Source organism: Odocoileus virginianus, chromosome 2, assembly GCF_023699985.2.
Source record: "Odocoileus virginianus isolate 20LAN1187 ecotype Illinois chromosome 2, Ovbor_1.2, whole genome shotgun sequence".
Lineage (NCBI taxonomy): Eukaryota > Metazoa > Chordata > Mammalia > Artiodactyla > Cervidae > Odocoileus > Odocoileus virginianus.
Genome location: NC_069675.1, coordinates 92,936,687 through 92,943,674, shown reverse-complemented (window position 1 = coordinate 92,943,674; position 6,988 = coordinate 92,936,687).

Here is a 6,988-nt window from a genome sequence, read left to right as displayed (position 1 = left end):
ACCAGGCTCCTCTGTCTTTCACTTATCTCTTGGAGTTTGCTCAGATTCAAAGTCGGTGATGCTATCTAACCGTCTCATCCTCTGTCACTGCCTTCTCCTTTTGCCTTCAATCTTTCCCAGCATCAGGATCTTTTCCAATGAGTTGGCTCTTCACATTAGGTGGCCGAAGTATTGAAGCTTCAGCTTCAGCAATAGTCCTTCCAATGGATATTCAGGATTGATTTCCTTTAGGGTTGATTGGTTTGATCTCATTAAAATATAACATAGGAGTATCCTAATTCTAGATATCAGGTCTTTAGTGACTGTGAGTCAGTGCTAGATTCAGACCCACTTGCCCTGTGTTCCAAAATCAGGTTTCTAGATGGACCAGGCAGGCTGAGGGCTGCTCCAGGCCTTGGTGGAGTCCCCAGTACCATCTATCCTGAAGCCCAGCTGGCTGACTTTCCCTTGATACAGACCTCAACATCTTCAGCAATATTCTCTATGAAAAAGCCTTTTTCAACTTTGGCATTTCTATAATAGACACTCCATAAATGTTCATTGAACTGAGTTCTACTGCCTCCCCATGGCCACAGGGTAAAAATCCAAATTTGTTAGCTTGAAATAAAATAGACTTGAAGATCTAGCTCCCTATTGATGATCTAGCTCATCTCCTAATTGCTAGCATTCACAAAGCATTTACTATGATTCATCTCATCAAATATGTGACCTCATTCAAAAATATAGATATCTACAGGTATAAAATATAGAGATCACTATGTACATGTTATTATGTAATATCATATGCTGTATATACATGTGTGTACTTTAACCTAAGTAGTCTCATACAATGTATGTTCTTTTGTAAGTTGCTTTCCCACAGTCACCAATATGTCATGGGTATTTCTCCATGCCTTAAAGGTTTTACACATTTATATCATCATTTTAGATGATTCTCTACAATAGCATTGTAGGAATGTATCAGAGTTACTGATAGACATTATAAGGGTTTACAACTTTTCAGTATTATAATTAATACTGGGATGAATGATATTTATACTTATACATCTTCTGTTACATGTTAGACTATCTTCTTAGTTTAAATTCTTTAAAATAGTACCACAGTGCCAAAGGGAATATACACTTAAAATTTTGAAGTGTGGTACCAACTATCTTCCAGAAATGTTATGCCGACTTATAAAACAAACATCAGGGTATGAGTGCCCAATTTTCCACTACTGTCATCAATGCTGGGTATTGCCAACAGAATAATAGAAAAACAGTCTCTTGTTATTGCTTTGAGTGCTTTCTGCAGACGTAAAATATTTTTACTCTATACATATTAGCCCTGAGTATTTCTTCTGGGGTTCTTTCTTTAGGTCCTTTCTCTTTTTAAAACTGGACCATTCACCTTTTTCATTAATTTTAAAAAGCTCTTGTTCAATATGTTGCAAAATTTTTTCTTCTAAACCTGTAGTGTGTTTTCTTGTTTTGCTTTTTTTGAACATATTTTACACTGTATATAGTCAAACCTATTTTTTTTTCTTTAGGATTTCTTCTTTTTGGTCTAAAGAAAATCTTCCCCACTGCAACAGCAAATAAACCATAACCTCCTTGTTTTAAAGCTAATTTTCTCATGGGTTCATTTTTTTACAATTAACTATTTAGTTCACCTTAATTTTGCTTCATGGTCTCCCTGCTCTTCGCTTAGCTGGGCCTCCTCACTCAGACTAAGTCTGTCTGGGTCCCCACTCCCTCCAGCAGGATATGAGTTCTCAAGGAAGCTCAAAACTACTCACAGGCAGTTTTAGCCTTGAAGCTGAAGTCTCTATTTACAGAAAGTATCCACTGGCTCCAACCAGTGAATGCAATTTATATCCAGTGCAAAAGCAGCAGCATTTCAATGCTTTTTCGCAGCGCACCGGGACTGGCAAAGGTTCATGACGCTGTGGTCCTTCTCAGAGACAGTGGAAAGGAGTGGTTTCCTGAAATCAAGATCGGGCCACCTGAGTCCTGCCATCCACAGCCTGAGAGAGTGGTCGTGTTAGTGCCCAGGGCAAACGTGCAGGGTACCCTGTCCTGGGTCCTCTGCCCTCCAAGAGTTCTCAGGGCTACCAGGCCCTGTCGCTGGCTCTCCTGGGGGGAGTCGGTGAGGCTCTAGCTATCCACACAGACTCCCAGGACGGACACCACTCAATTCTTTCCAGTTGGGCTTAGGACAGTATATCCAGATAGCAACTGACACTTGATAAAGGGAAACATTTCCACAAGGAAAAATCTTAAGCAGAAAGGCACTGGGCTTACCTTCAGGGTGGAAGTCTCCAGTCGTTACAGGGACTGCAGGAGGTCCCTGAAGCCCCATTCTGGGGAAAGAGGGACCGTGCAGAGGAGGGAAAGGAGAGGACTAGTAGTTTAGTTATTGAACACTGATAGCATCCGCATCTGACCACCAGCCTGGCCAGGGGCAGCAGGCAGGGAGGAGTGAGTGAGGGCCCCTTGGGGAAGATGCAGTTGTGCTGAAAAGGGCAAAGAGGAAGTGGAGTGAAGCCAGCAACAGATCCATGCCTCCCCTCCCAAGGACAAGACATGCAAGACAAGAATGCCCTGGTCTGGCTGTGTTAGCACCAGCCCTTGTGAGGTTCAGACAGCCTGAGCACCCAGCCCGGGAGAGTCAGCAGGCCCAGGGAAAGCAGGTCCTCAGAGGCAGTGGTGTGAGGCTTCCAGGGAGGTTCAGGTGCAAAGGTCCAGCCTCAGAGCCCACATCTACAAAATGAAAGGTGGCTTTTGATTCTCACATTAATATTTAGAGAAGTAAAGGGAGAGAGTGAAGGAGCTGGGGAGTAAAACAAAAATCAAAACAAAAAACACAGCTGAAAATAGCTCCAGGGACCCAGATGTGTGATGAACGGAACATCTGGCAGAGACAGGCTAGTTAAACTAACAGTCCCACAAAAGCAATTCTTTTGCCAAAGACATGTTCTTCCAAGTTATGATTCCTCAGTTCCAACAAAATTGTCAGAAACATGCCTCCTAATAATATCTGTTGAAGCCTGGAAGTAGAAGGTGGTGGGCAGACAGAACGAGGAAGACTGTTCCCATGGCCTAGACTCTAGAGAAAATAGCTCAGAGTCACTTTCAGCCTAGAGAAGCCCAAAGAGGGGGCTGGAGGGAGTCAGGGAGGCTGTGATCTGCGAAGCGAAACAGACAGCTGAAGGGCCAACTCCAGCGAAGCAGTTTTGGGGCTCAGGATAAGGAAGGACTTTCTATCATAGAAAGTTGTTTGTCAAAGGGAGTCAGCCAGTTCCCACAAGCAAGTGGAAACTGGAGATTACTTACAAGGACTGGGATAGGAGTCCTTGTCCTGGGAGGCGGGGAATAGATGGGAAGTGGGGGAGGCTTTCCCACTCTTAGGAGAGTGCAGGGTGGGGAAGGGGGCGGAACTTGAAATGACTTATCCTCTGATTTGCACATTTTAAGAATCTTTAAAATAATTTTATTCATTTCTTTTTGGCTGTGCTGGACCTTCATTGCTGGGCAGGCTTTTCTCTAGCTGTGATGAGTGGGGGCTACTCTCTAGTTGCAGTGAGTAGGGGCCACTCTCTAGCTGCGGTATGCAGGCTTCTCATTGGGGAGCAGAGGCTCTAGGGCACAAGAGCTTCAGTAGTTGCAGCTCCCAGCCTCTAGAGCACAGGCTCAATAGTTGTGGTGCTTGGGCCCAGCTGCTCTGAGGCACCTCATGGTGCTACACGCAAGCTTGCAGGATCCATCCTAGCTCAAAGGCCCAGGTTATGCACAGCCACTAGTGGAGTCCAGAGAAGGACAACAGGGCAAATCTTGTGGCAGGACACAAAGAAGAGGCCCAAGGCTCACCAGTGTCAAGGCTGAAACTGAACAGGATTTATTTTTTTTAGATTCAGGATTTATTTTTAGATTCAGGGATTTTAACTTTGTGTGTGCGTGTGTGTGCTTTGACCCAGGCACATGGCAGTGAAAGCACCAAATCCTAATCACTGGACCACCAGGGAATTACCAAGACTTATTTATTTATTGGCCATGCTGTGCGGCATGCAGGATCTTAGTTCTCCTGACCAGGGATCGAACCTGTGCCCCTTGCCTTGGAAACACAGAGTCTTAACCACTGGATCACCAAGGAAGTCCCCAAATGGGATGTTTTGAAGACAAGTTTTGAGTGCCAGCAATCTTGCTGCCTCCACTACAAAGGAGGTGGGCTTGTCTGCATAGCCTCAGGGGGCAGCCTAATCAGCAGTGACACCTAGCTGGGATGTCACTAGTCCCTAGAGGGCTTTGTTGTTCAGTCTTTCAGTCATGTCCAACTCTTGGTGACGCCATGGACTGCAGCACACCAGGCTTCCCTGTCCTTCACAAGCTCTCAAGAGTTTGCTCAAACTCACGTCCATTGAGTTGGTGATGCCAGCCAACCATCTCATCCTCTGTCGCCCCCTTCTCCTTTTGCCTTCAATCTTTTCCAGCATCAAGTTCTTTTCCAATGAGTTGCCTCTTTGCATCAAGTAGCCAAAGTACTGGAGCTTCAGCATCAGTCCTTCTAGTGAGTATTCAGGGTTGATTTCCTTTAGGACTGACTGGTTTGATCTCCTTGCAGTCCAAGGGACTCTGAAGAGTCTTCTCCAACACGACAGTTCAAAAGCATCCATTCTTCGGTGCTCAGCCTTCTTTATGGTCCAGCTCTCACAGCCAGTCTGATCAGATTCAAGGGCTCCTTTAGGACAGAGGCAGGAACAAGTAAATGCCCTAGTAAATGACCTCCTAGAAAGACGAGGTGTGGGGCACCTATTTGCTATCTGAGTTGGAAAGAGATGCAATTCTGTCTCTACAGACTTGGGCAGGGTGCCCCGTGTGTGACTGCATTATAATCCACTGTTAATTTAAGCACACACCTCCCCCAACAACTGCCACTTTAGAATCGTAGCATGTTCTCGACCAATGAAAGCTAGAGCAGCAAACCTTATGTCATTGAGAACGGTCACCCAGGGAGGGTTCCCCAGCATTACCCCAAGTGGGTAGATTCTGCAACACTGGTTTCCTCTGAGGTGGCCTCCTTCAGTCATTTACTTTGTATTTTGAACTTCGGAGCCCTGTTTGCTGACCAAAATTATGCTAGTTAGGCCTGCCTTGCTGAACAAAAGGAAAATGTCACAGAAATATTTAATTATGAGTCACCGAGGCTTGATGGGTTTTCAAGGAAACGGTCCAGGGATTGGTGGGTACTGACATGGTAAAGGACATCACAGACATCCCTGAAGCCAGGCAGGGAGAATTATGAATTACAAGGGAAGAAACCTAAGTGAGCACAGATCGTGACTTCAGGATGAAAAATGGCCAGCGACTGCCAATGGCCTCTGCCAGCAAGGCAGCTCAACACTGTCAACATCACATCTGCTCTAGCTCAGTTTATCTGCTTCAGGTTGTTGTCGTTCAGTTGTTCACATATGTCCGACTCTTGTGACCCCATGGACTGCATGCAGCACACCAGGCTTCCCTGTCCTTCACCATCTCCTGGAGTTTGCTCAAAACTCATGTCCATTGAGTTGGTGATGCCATCCAACCATCTCATCCTCTGTCGGCCCCTTTTCCTTCTGCCCTCACTCTTTCCTGGCATCAGTCTTTTCCAATAAGTGGGCTCTGCTTCAGGTGGTGTTCCCATTTCCAGGACCACATCCCCTTGGGATTATTCCAAGTCTGCTGAGAGGCTTGCTCAATTCTTCATGTTGGGCAACTTTTTCAGCCTTGTTGCTGTTGCTGTTTAGTGGCTATGTTGTGTCCAACTCTTTGCAACCCCACAGACTGTAGCCTGCCAGGTTCCTCTGTCCATGGGATTTCCCAGGGAAGAATACTGAAATGGGTTGCCATTTCCTTCTCCAGGGGATCTTCCCAGACCAGGGGTCAAACCTGTGTCTCCTGCTTGGCAGGTGGATTCTTTACCACTGAGCCACCTGGAAAGCCCAAAAGGGAAAAAGCAAACCTACAGAAGCCACTGCTTCACAACTTACCTGAGCCATAAGAGTCCAACTCCATCGTTTTTTAGACAAACTGAAGCAAAAGAAGCTGTTAGGCAAAGGTATGGCTAAAAGCTAGACCTCCAGATTCACAGAAGACAATGCAGTTTCTCCATCACGCCCTTAATACTTGCAGGGTCCCCAGCTAGCAAGGAAGCCGGTTCCTAGGTGGACCTCTTCCACCAAGTGCAATCGCACTGCCCACTTGACTGGAAAGGTGAGAACCTGTTTTACAGCAAGGAGCAAGTCAGCTCTATCAACACAGAAGCCAAGTTTAATCCTGGCCCGTTTCCCAGTCCCACTGTCCTGCTTGACCCTCCCAGAATATCTGTGTTTGCTCATTCATTCAATTCCAACTGCGCCTGCTCGGGTTCCAGGCCATGTGCTGAGGGATATACAGGTAGGGGAACAGCCCAGGATCCTTGTTGTCATGAGCTTGCAGGCTAGGAGAAACATTAATTGAATCGTCTCACTAATCAATATACAATTACCAATATTTTCAGAGCAATGAATTACGCTGAAGGGCAGGAGGAACACAGCTCAATGAACGGCTCTGTTAAAGGGGCTTGACCTAGAAGGGCTGCTGCAGGGAAGGGAGGGAGGCCTGAGCTAAAACTGCGGAGGAGGAGTTAATTGGCTTTGATGAAGAAGAACTGTTACAGAACACAAGTTTGTGGGCCAAATGACGGAGTGAGGAGCAGTGAAAGTGAAGGCCGCTCAGTCGTGTCCAACTCTTTGCAACCTCCACGGACTACACAGTCCATGGAATTCTCCAGGCCAGAATACTGGAGCGGGTAGCCTTTCCTTTCTCCAGGGGATCTTCCCAACCCAGGGATCGAACCCAGGTTTCCGGCATTGCAGGTGGATTCTTTACCAGCTTAGCTGCAAGGGAAGCCTGAGAATACTGGAGTGGGTAGCCCATCCTGTCTCCAGCGGGTCTTCCCCACCCAGGAATCAAACCAGGATCTCCTGCA